The sequence below is a fragment of the Lactuca sativa genome, chromosome 3 (assembly GCF_002870075.4).
Source record: "Lactuca sativa cultivar Salinas chromosome 3, Lsat_Salinas_v11, whole genome shotgun sequence".
Lineage (NCBI taxonomy): Eukaryota > Viridiplantae > Streptophyta > Magnoliopsida > Asterales > Asteraceae > Lactuca > Lactuca sativa.
In genome coordinates this window covers 304,248,734-304,260,669 of record NC_056625.2, presented here as the reverse complement: position 1 = coordinate 304,260,669, position 11,936 = coordinate 304,248,734, and positions in this window count along the sequence as shown.

The following is an 11,936-nucleotide window of genomic DNA, read 5'->3' as shown; positions in this document are numbered from 1 at the left end:
ATAAGTAGCAGATTAAGAAGTGATGACATGGTTCGAGTACCATGATAAGTAGCGGATTGAGAAGTGATGTCATGGTTCGAGTACCATGATAAGTAGCGGATTGAGAAGTGATGTCATGGTTCGAGCAACATGATATGTAGCAGATTGAGAAGTTATGTCATGGTTCGAGTACCATCATAAGTAGAAGATTGAGAAGTGATGTCATGGTTCGAGTACCATGATAAGTAGCATATTGAGAAGTGACGTCATGGTTCGAGTACCATGAGTTGTAGCAGGTCGAGAAGTGATGCCATGGTTTGAGTACCATGATAAGTAGCGGATTAAGAAGTCACATCATGGTTCGAGTACCATGAGTTGTAGCAGGTCGAGAGGTGATGTCATGGTACGAGTGCCATGACGTGAGGTGGATTGTGAAGAGGGAACATGGTTAAAGTAACATGATTCGTAGAAGATTAAGAGGAGATAACGTGGTACAGGTACCATGATTCATAGCAGATCGAGAGGTGGCCACACGGTTTGAGTATCATCACATGTGGCGGTTAGTGTTTCTGGTTCTACCGGTTATTCCGTGGGGATTGTCTAGACTGAGATCAGAGTTAAATGAGTATGGGGCCAGAAGGCCATGATGAACAAGTTTTAGTGGAGCATCCCTTGAGTTTGGGGGTGAGCCCTTTAGGATTGTGAGTGATATGTCAGCTGGAGTCACAAGACTCAGGGATGAGTAGGGACGGTGCGTTATGGGAGAATACGATCTGGGTTGGGCGACCGGACGATAGTGGAGAGGTCACTTTCTGTGACGCAAGTGGTTCTATTTTCGTATCTTGTGGGAAACATCAGAGGTGTTGAGATTTTGATTTTTGAGTTTGGGGGTGATCCCTGTGGGATTGCAAAGATGGTGATCTTCAACCAGAGTATATGGCAGTAGGTCTGCCGCGAGGTAAAGATATAGCTTGAACAGGTCGTGAGTGGGGACTGAGATGGTCAAGGACCAGGACACACCCTAATTGAGTATAGTAGGGCATGTGTTAGCTGCAGCGTCAGACGATCAAGAGGAGTATATTAGGGCGGTGGCCCTTATTGTCTTTGATGGGTATTAAGAGTGGAAATATGGTTTCTGCTCTTAGGATAAGTGACATGATGTAACATTGGTTGAGGAGTCAATGATGAGGAGTACGGTAGATCATTGCTTCCAAACTAAGAGTCAGGGTTTATACTGGATAGTTGGGAGGTCCGGTGATGGAATGGTGTGAGATTCTGAATGACTAGAGGTAGTCATGGTGGGAAGTTCTGAGGATTTCATCTGAGTTTCGGGGCATTTGGAGTTGCTCAATCTCTGTCGGGTGATCATCGTGCGTTGCATAGCACCTTCCAAGAGTAGGTACAATGTTACTGGTGGAAATAGTCTGTGGGATAGATTAATGGTGCGCCGATTGGGGATGGTTCGAACCCTAAGTGGGGGAGAACCAAGTATTTTATTAAGGGGATCAGAGATTCGATCGAGAATGGTTAAAGATCTGGATATAGAGATCGGCGGTGCGAATTCATGTGCCCAAGGTTATTGGTGGTTGAGACGAGGTGTAGAGCGAGATAATGCATGTGTTATGTTTGAAAGGATGAGTGCCTCCATGGCAAGTGGCCATTGGTTAGAGGCCTTGGGGTGAACAGGAATTCTTCGAGGTCATAATGGTGAATTCAAGATGGTTGGCTCGTAGGGTGAGTTCGGCGGTTGAGAAATTATGGTTCAATGATCGTGCTGTTATTCAACTTGGGAAGGGCAGAAGTTGATTAGACAACCAAGTTCAGGTTGTGGTACAGGGAGATCAGTGGATGAGAGGAGACGTCGTGAGGTTCTATGTGGTGTATCAAGGTATCCGAATTTAATGCATTAGATTTTGGATAATTTTGAGTCTTGAGTGGAGACGGCAAGTGGTGAGTCAAGCATCGATGATTCCAGTAGGAGCCCTTTCGCTTAATAACAGCAAGTGAGATTGTCCAAAAATATGGATTGCAGCAGGGAAGGGTGTTTTGTTATGACGATTTCCGCCAGATATAGTGATTCATAATTTGTGTAAGTGCATGAACCTATCTATGATTGATCCACAGAATGTGAGTCGGTGAGAGGTTATTGTGATGCTACGGGAAGCTGTAGTACTCACTAGTCATAGGTTGTTGTGATGCTACGGGAAGCGGTAGTACTCACTAGTCAGAGGTTGTTGTGATGCTACGGGAAGTTGTAGTACTCACTAGTCAGAGGTTGTTGTGATGATACAAGAAGCCGTAGTACTCACTAGTCAGAGGTTCTTGTGATGCTATAGGAAGCCGTAGTACTCACTAGTCAGAGGTTGTTGTGATGCTACGGGAAGCCATAGTGCTCAATAGTCAGAGGATTATTGTGATGCTACGGGAAGCCGTAGTACTCACTAGTCAGAGGTGTGGTGATACTGCGGGAAGCCGTTGTACTCACCAGTTAGTGAGATGTTGTGGTGATACTGCGTGAAGCCATAGTACTCACTAGTCAGTGAGAGGTTGTGGTGATACTGCGGGAAGACGTGGTACCCACTAGTCAGCGAGAAGTTGTTATGATAAAGTACTCTTTGATCAGAGCATGGCGCAGAAAAGTTTTAGGCATGGGGTGGCCCTAATTTATGAGTTTTTGGGAACCTTGTGGTCGGACCAGGGGCGAGACCGGGGTCTCCTCAATGATAGGGAATCATTATGTTCCAAGTAAGGTGTGGTCATCGCAATCCGAAAGAATGGGATAAGTGAGGTACACATGGGTTGCGGGAAATGAGTTATGAGTTGAGTGCTTTGTTGGGAGGAGTGGTTCCAACTATGGGCCTATAACTCTCGAGCTTAGAATTGGCTCTGGTGGTGTGTTGGATAGGCGAGATGAGATTCTGGATTCTAAGGTGGGTTCCATGTTGAGGAGTATTGTTTGTCATCTGATGTCTTAGACCTGTGTGGGTAGTACTCGGGTACGGGAGGTACCGCAAGTTGCATGTAACTATGAGTAACAGATGACTGAGGTCGGGGTTGAGTCGATCTTTAGTTGGGAAGGTAGCATTCACTTAGACTTAAGCGAACGTCGTTACTTGGTTGTCACATTCAGCCGTTGTGTTTATAGTAAGAAGGAAACCATGGAGATGGTTGGGATAATGCAACGGATGGCCCTAGAGGTTCAACTGTTGGGTCGAGATCAGAACTTGTACTTAGTGTTAAAAAGGGATGCGAGGAATGGAGCTGAGGCTTACAATTTTTAGATGTTCGAGGACACTTCAGAGCAAGCATGATTATTCTTTTGGGTTTGAGGGCAGAGAGTTGAGAATTCTTTGTTCGGTTAGGTTCCGATACCAGTTCAATGGAAGAGCCCTGCTGGGACGTGAACCCTTCCGTTTCTTTGGTCGTGATTCGGATGGTTGCTACGTTTGGTATGAAGGATCGGTAGCCGATTGTTGGATTATGTATGGAGAGAATCTGAAGGGTTGGTTTTCCTCCGGGATTGGGAATCCCTATTGGGATCCAGAGTCCAGAGAGGATTCGATCCGTATGTAGAGGAGCGATTTCGAGGGCGAAATCTAATTTAAATGGGGAGAATTGTAGCATCCGGATTTCCAGGAATGATAAAATGAGTATTTATTTCCGAAGTTATGAGGAGTAACTCGACAAGTTGGCACCTTAACTCGTCGAGTAGGATCGCGGCTTGGTGACGTGGAAAATGAATGGACTCGACGAGTCGACAAGTTGACTCGCCGAGTCAGCGTTGTTAATAGAAACCCTAATTCTCTCGGGCCTAGGCCTATTTAAATGCACTTATAGCCTCCTTGAGAGAAACCGTAGAGTTATTTGTGAGCTAAAGAGGAGAGAGAGAGAGAGAGAGAGAGAGAGAGAGATTAATTGGAGGTCATTTCTTTGAGAAGAAGGTCAAGGGTGATGCAAGGATCTCAAAGGAGAGTTGGTGGATCAATTTCATCTTCATTTCAAGCTTCAGATCTGGTACAAGCTCTTGTCTCCCTTGTGTTTGAGTATATTTCCTTTTGTGGTTAAGTTAGGGCTTGTATCACCTTATTGATGGGGTTTTGGGTGCATCCAAACCCTTTTTTGAGTTATTTTGTAGATCTGGACCTTGTGAGGTCCCAAGAACCTAAATGTCGGCGGCCATGAAGCAGTAACCTTGGAGCTTTGAAGCTATGAAGCTTCAATGGAGTCATAATTATGTATAGAGCAAAATACACCATGCATGAGCCTCAAGTTCAGACCTTTATGTGACTTCTGGGTGCTAGAAGGCCAGATCTATAAGTTAGAGAAACAGATCTGACCTCAGAAGGTCGAATGAGTGTCGCCATGGAAAAAACTCGTCGAGTCCATAAGGGAACTCGACAAGTCGGATCGGGTTGCCCCGCGATTCATGACCAATGGTAACTCGTCGACTGGACGGTTCACACGACAAGTTGAGTGAGGCTTTAGAAGGATCCATAGGACACGCTTGGACTCGCCAAGTCACCCATGTGCACTCGACGAGTATGGTCAAAGTTTGACCGTTGACTAGAGTTGACTTCAGTTGACCTTAGGGTTTTAGTCAAGCTGATTCAAGAGAGGTCAGAGAGGGGTAGAATGGCCTTCTACCCATTATTAGAGATGAGAACATGAGAGGATTTTTATTAGACATGTTATCCTGTTGATAGGAGGAGGCTAAGTCGGGATATTCGAGCACGAGAGTTTATCCGACTTCATACGAGGTGAGTCTTCTCACTATACTTTACCTAGAGTGGTAATTATGTGTGATCGGAAGGTCTTATATGCTATGCCAAGTATGTGATATATGTTGATATGTGATACGTATGTGTTATGTTATGAGTAGCATGGAATGGACTGGAAGATCATCATGATATGGACCGGAGGGTCAACAGGGTATGGACCGAAAGGTCAAGATGAGACGGACTGGAAGGTCGATGAGGAGGACCGGAAGGTCTACCAGGGTTGGAGCGGAAGTACCCTGAGACACATGGATCGGAAGGTCCCCTAGAGTTGTGGCCTTGAGTGGCATATGTGTTGTATGTGGAATTTTGGGGAACTCACTAAGCATTTATTCTTACCGTGTTATGTGATATGTGTTTCAGGTTGTAACATCCCCTTCTGGCACGTATCAGAATATTGTCTGCTTTGGGCCACTCGGCACGAGGACTTCCCAGGGGGTCACCCATCCCGGTACTACTCCTGCCCGAGCATGCTTAACTGCAGAGTTCTAATGGGATATGTTGCCCTCACGGCTTTAAAACGCGTTGTGACAAGGAAGGTATCCACACCCCTTATAAAGAAATGTTTCGTTCTCCTTCCAAGCCGATGTGGGATTAGGTGCAACAAACCACCTTCACCCCCCCCCCCCATTATATCACAAGGGCCCTTTCCAATGTTGTAACACTCAGAATCAGAAAGACCAAGAAAAGAAAGGTTAAGCTCTAAATCAAGAGTCAACTCGTCGAGTCCAGGGAGGAATTCGACGAGTCAGAGCGGGATCCGGGTCTTTGAGTAAGTGACCGACTCGACGAGTCAGAGAGTGAACTCGGCGAGTCTGGTCTGCGCGAGAAAAACCCTAATCCCAGAGGTAGTGCCCTATATAAAGCACATTATAACCCACCCTCAGCCTCTTTGCTCCCCTTTTGAGTTCTAGAAACCCTAGAATTGAGTAAGCCTTCATTATTTGAGACAATAGAGCCTTGGAGGAGAGAATCTTGGAGAGGGGCTTGAAGATCAAGGGCTTTGCTGCAAAGGAGTGGTGTAGATCCAGGATTTACTTCAGTTGGAGCTTTCATTTGAGGTAATAGTCTGTTGGTTGGGCTTATGTGCATCTAGATATATCTTATGTTTGAGTTTTGGGTATTTTGAGTATGGATGATATCTATTTCGAGTTGGAGTAGATCTGACGTTGCTACCTCAGATCTAGGTTGGTAATAATCCAGAAAGTCATAAATTTTAGGTCAATAAGTTGTTGGTGAAGCCCCTTTGTTACAAACCCTAGCCCTAGAGTGTTCTAAGCCTATAACTCCTTGGTTACAGGTAAACTTTGCCACTTTACATGGGGGGATAGGCTCTAGAGGAATGGATCTATGGATTTGAGCCCCTGCATGGCTCGAAAAGCCACTGTATGGATTAAGAACTGAAGAGACTCGGCGAGTCACATGGGTGTACTCGGCGAGTTGTATGAACATGAGCATGAACTCGGCGAGTTGGAAGAACAACTCGGCGAGTCTATTGAAGATTGCCTTGGATTCGGCGAGTCTGTTCTTGGACTCAGCGAGTCTGGTCGTAGAACCTCAAACCTTTTCTGGTTAAGCCTCGAATCAGTTAGTCAGGAGGTGACTCGGTGAGTTGAGCAGGATGGGACTCAGAGATCATTGAACTCAACGAGTCTTGGGGTGACTCGGCGAAATGAGTCGCATTATGAGAGTTTCAGAATATAAGGACTCGACGAGTCAACGGGCTGACTCGGCGAGTAGAGTTAATCTGGAGGGTTGACTTTGACTAGGACTTTGACCTTGACAGAGTTGACTTAGTTGACTTTTGGAGGATAGTTTGACTAAGTGTTATATTTGGTATTAGTAGATCGGGGAGTTTTTGGAGCAGCAGTTCGAGAGTGTCTGATAGCAGTCAGAAGGGTATCAGCAAAAACTCCAGCAGTGCAGGTGAGTTTCCTTCCAGTAGGAATGGGTCTAAGGCCACAATGTCGTCCCATTTAGTTGGTAGTAATTTTCGGACTACGGTCCGATGCAGTAGTTAGTATGTTTGATGTCTTAATGGCTCAGATAGGATTTATGTGTTATGTGTTCCGGGCTACGGCCCGATGCAGTATGCAGTATATGTGTTCATGCCAGTTGATATGTTCATGCTATGCTATGTTGAGTTAGTTCCGGACTTCGGTCCGATGCAGTTTCCGGACTTCGGTCCGATGCAGAGGGAAAGGCCCTGGTTAGTTTCCGGACTTCGGTCTGATGTAGGGGACAAGGTCCCAGTCAATTCCGCACTTCGGTCCAATGTAGGGGAAAGGCCCCAGTTAGTCCGGACTTCGGTTCGATGCAGTGGACAAGGTCCCAATCAGTTTCTGGACTTCGGTCTGATGTAAGGGGCAAGGCCCCAGTTAGTCCGAACCTCGGTCCGATGCAGTGAGCAAGGCCCAGTATGTGCTTTATGTTTTTGTATGGTATCTAGTAGTTTGGGGGAGCTCACTAAGCTTCGTGCTTACGGTTTTAGTTTTTGGTTTCAGGTACTCAGTTTTCAAAGGAGGAGCTCGGAGTGGTTGCAGTGCACACACCATGGTCAGTTAGCCTGGGATGTTTTACTCTGATAATAAGTTATGTTTGAAATTAATACTATGAAATTATGTTATGACTTATGATACGGTTTTTATAAATGTGGTTTTAGTAATGTTTTAAAAGAAAAATTTTTAGTCGTGAAAATCGGGTCGTTACAAGTTGGTATCAGAGCCTTGGTTTGAGGGATTCGGATACACTTCGGGTGTGTCTGAACTCAAACTAAGGTAACGGTAAAGGGTTTTCAAAAGAAAAACATTTTCAAAAAGAATTTTTGTTGAGAAAAGAAAAGAGTTTTAAAAAAAGCGAAAAGAATTTTTTTTTTGAAAGAAAAGAACTTTGAAAATAGAAAAAGGGTGTGGTGCATGCAATCAACCGAGCTCAAGTAAGTACTCCCAAATTACCCATACAAGTTTATGTTACCAGATTCATATTCAATTTCAGTTTCAGATTAGTTCAGTTTCAGTTTCAGTAGAACAGCATGCTACTATAGGACTAAGGATCTAGGAGGATGCCTTATGTGCCTGCTTTATGTGTTTCAGCTTGATAAGAATTGCATGCTAGTATTGAGTAGACAGTAGTAGGATAGCCTGTGTAGGTTATGCCTGATAGTATGAGCTTAGCATTGTATGGTAGTACAGTTTCTTGTTATGAGAATAGTTTTTCATGAGTATGTTTCCTTTATCCGAATGTTGCTTGCTTTGTGCTTAGTGGGACTCTGAGTGATGGGAGTTAGCCACTAGGTGAATATGTCACATCACATGTGATCAAGGTTGAATAATCTCAGGGTGCTGGATTTGGCCCTACTGAGCAGCTCTCGTTTGAGTCTAACCGTTGTAGGGACGAGTCTTTTACTCGAAGGATTATCCGAGCCTCATTGTATGTGATGGTACTTAGGTGGTGGCTAATTGGCATTACGGGGAGACCTTCGGCAGCTGAGGACTGATTGGGTGGAGTCAGAGGTTCCCTAGGGCAAGCCTAGGAAGGTAGTAGCAGAGATCAATAGTAGTATAGTGACTTGGTGGAGTGGAGGTAAATCTTGAGGAAAGTACGGATAGATGTGGAAGGTAGTATGGGCCCGTACTACTGAAAGCAGAGGATCCGTACTCGATTACAGAGGGACCGAGGTAAAACCAGGGAACTAGTAGGGTGTGAGAGAGACCCCTCAGCAGCGGTGTGTATATTGATCAGTAGTGTGTTATGTTTCTAGCATGGTGACGTTGCGTGAGATACCAGTTGACAGTTCAGGTATCGAGGAGGGATTTGGCTCAGGTTATAGAGTCGGGCAGCTTGATGATCAGATGAGGTATTTCATTTCCACAAAGATTATGCGCAACATCATTGATCAGACTTCAGTGCTTTTCGGTTCGGTTAGAGAGGCCATCGTGGAGCTTATGGACAGTCATCTTGAGGCCTTTAGGACCGGGATAGTTTCAGACAGATTGGGGCTCGTCTAGAGCCCGATTCTTATGGAGTACAAGGATCCATCAGAGAGGGAGATCCTATTTCTAGCTTTTGCCATCAGGGGACAGGAGTGAGTGGGGCACCCTGTCTACAAGAGAGACCTCTACATGATTGGATAGTTGAGGAGGTTTCGCGAGCCATTCACGAGGAGCTGCCCGACATGGTCGTGAGGATCACTGATAGGTTGACCACGAAGCTCCAGGATCAGACAGCGGTTGTTCAGACGGCGGATGGGGTCGACGAGGTAGCGCAGGAGTGAGAGACGGGCAGGGAGTCGGAAAGGAAGAGGAAAACGGATGAGACTCAGGTAGCCACAGGTTCGGGCAAGAGGCCCAAGGGGTCGGATTTGAGATCGAGGGACTATCAAAGCCGTAGTTGATGCGGGAAGTGTGGTAGGATTCATAAGGGTGCGTGCATGCGTAGAAGTGGTGGTGATGCTGGATGTTTCAAGTGCGGCTGGATTGGCCATTTTAGCAGAGTTTGTACTGTTACCATCTCCCCAGAACTTGACCCGATATGTTTCCATTGCAGTCGGAGGGGCCACAAGAAGGCCCACTGTCCAAGTTTGTATACAGCTGAGCAGGTGATAGCTCCTGCCCATGTGACTTCGAGTACCACCAGCGGTTGCTGGGGCCGGACATAGGCGCCCACGGATCGGATTAGACCGTTCTGATTGATTTCAGCAAGGTTTCGAGCAGCGCCGGATGTTGGAGGCGCGTATCTTTTACCTTCCTGTCAATTATTATTCATGATATTATCGTTATGTTGCTGCATTGATATCAATAAGCATATGTATTTGGGTATTATATTACCTGCTTGTGAAGGAGTTTTATGCCATCTGCATACCTTGGGAATTAGAAGGGTAAATTGGAGGTCATCCCCTCTAGATCAGGTTACTTCAGATGCAGTGACTGTAGCATGTATGTGTAAAAATCAGTAATGCCTCACTACTTTTGAAAGGTGTCATTCGGGATTGATCAGTTAAATCCTTAGTAGTGACAATTTAGAGATTCTAGTGAGGTAGCTAGCGGACAGTAGGGAAGTGGGTTGGCGATGTTCACTCCAAACGCAGGTTCTCAGGATGCTGTCACTAAAGCAGATACAGTTGAGGATTGAAGGGTGCTCAGTTAGTTAGCAAGAATGGTTCGGATCTGGTAAAAGTTAGTTGGAGCGCCGACAGAGGTAAACGTTGGTGGATAGCAGATAGCCCTTATAATGGAAGGAAGGTTGGGGAATCCTTTCGACCAGTGAGCAATAAGCAGTTAGCCGGATCCAAGTGGGGGAGAATCCTCTGAGTATACAAGGGTAAGAGCACGCAGACCCAGAATGAGTACACGACCTCGGAGAAGAAAAGATAGTAGTGCAGCGATTGATGGATTGAGGAGTTCAGGATTGGGAGTTTGAGGAACTTCCTAACAGTTAGTTCATGTAATCGATATGGTTAGTAGTTGGTTGGGAATCCAGGATTGGAGGACCACCGGTAGGACTCTAGTGAGTTGGAATGAAGATCTTGAGAGCGGTTAGCAAGAGATGCTTTCGTGTTAGTAGTCAGTGGCAGAGACGGCATGCAGGGTTGTGTGGATTCAGGAGTTGGGGGTTTGGAAACTTCCCAACAATAGTTTCATGTATCCGGATTAGTAGACGGTTGGTTTGGGAACCAAGCCAAAGAATTCCTCGACGGAACGCTAAGCGTATCAAGGATATAAGATGTCGAGGTTGATGCAGCATTCGATGACTAAGGGCTGATTTTGAGAAATCAGGATGAGGAATCACTAGCAGGACTAGGGATAGTTAGGATGCCCTCGGAATAGTAGTAGTGTTGTAAGTCTACCGGGGTAGACATAGCAGTCAGATAGTAGTAGTGTTGTAAGTCTGCGGGGGTAGCCGTAGCATTCACTAGCAGTCAGATAGTAGTAGTGTTGTAAGTCTGCGGGGGTAGCCATACCATTCACTAGCCGTTAGATAGTAGTAGTGTTGTAAGTCTACGGGGGTAACCGTAGCATTCACTAGCAGTCAGATAGTAGTAGTGTTGTAAGTCTGCGGGGGTAGCCGTAGCATTCACTAGCAGCCAAATAGTATTAGAGAGTTGTAAGTTTGCGGATGTAGCCGTAGCATTCATCAGGTTAGTAGATAGCAATGAGGATATGGAAATCCACGGGTTGGATTTCGGATTTCCCAAGTGGTTTAGTTATGGTTGAGCCAACAATTTGACAGTTGGATCGTCTCCACAGTTATGAGATCAGGGAAACAGTGGACCGCTTAGGTTCGTGTATGTTAAGGGCTACCGTTGGTTTTGGAACCAATACTTTTAGTCTTGGATTTGATGATGTCGAGATTCAATGTATGGACCCGATCGGTTGGATCAGGAGGTTGTTAGAGCAACAGTGACGGGATAACTAGTGGAAACTAGTTCCAGAGAATGATTTCGTTCAGAAGTCGTGGAAGCGACTAAGTGAGGAGTCCTTGGGCTCCACGGTTGAGTTGGAACTCAGTGTTGCAAATAACCGACGAATGATTGGAGACCAGGAAGGTCTCGAGATATTTTGGGAAGTTCAGTGCTTCAAGTAGTTCAGTGTTTCAGGAAGTTCAGTGCTTCAAGCAGTTCAGTGTTTCAGGAAGTTCAGTGTTTTAGGCAGTTTAGTGTTTCAGGAAGTTCAGTGCTTTAAGAAGTTCAGTGTTTCAGGAAGTTCAGTGTTTCAGGCAGTTCAGTGTTTCAGGCAGTTTAGTGTTTCAGGGAGTTCAGTGTTTCAGGCAGTTCAGTGCTCCAGGCAGTTTAGTGTTTCAGATAGTTTCAGTATTATGGTCGATATCATTTTTTGAGTTGGGTATACTTTTGGAGGCGACCATGTCGTTCAAGTGGGCGGGTGATGCTAAGGTGCTCACCGCGGAATCGGGTAATCTCAGAGGGGTTTCATAGTTATAGTTAAGTTTTGACCATATCAGAGAGCGATCAGTTTCTCGATTGGATTGTTTGAATTCTCGCACGGAGTGGAGATTTCAGTACTAGAGCATCACAGGTGGAGTTATTTCGTGAGTAAAGGCTCGATAACCGGCACTGGGAGTGGCCGGAATTGCAGCTCAGTAGGGGATTCAATGATCATGGAAAGGTTTGTTGCTTGTGGAAACTTGCCTTGGAAACGTTAGTAGTGATGCAGGGTAAAAGGGGTA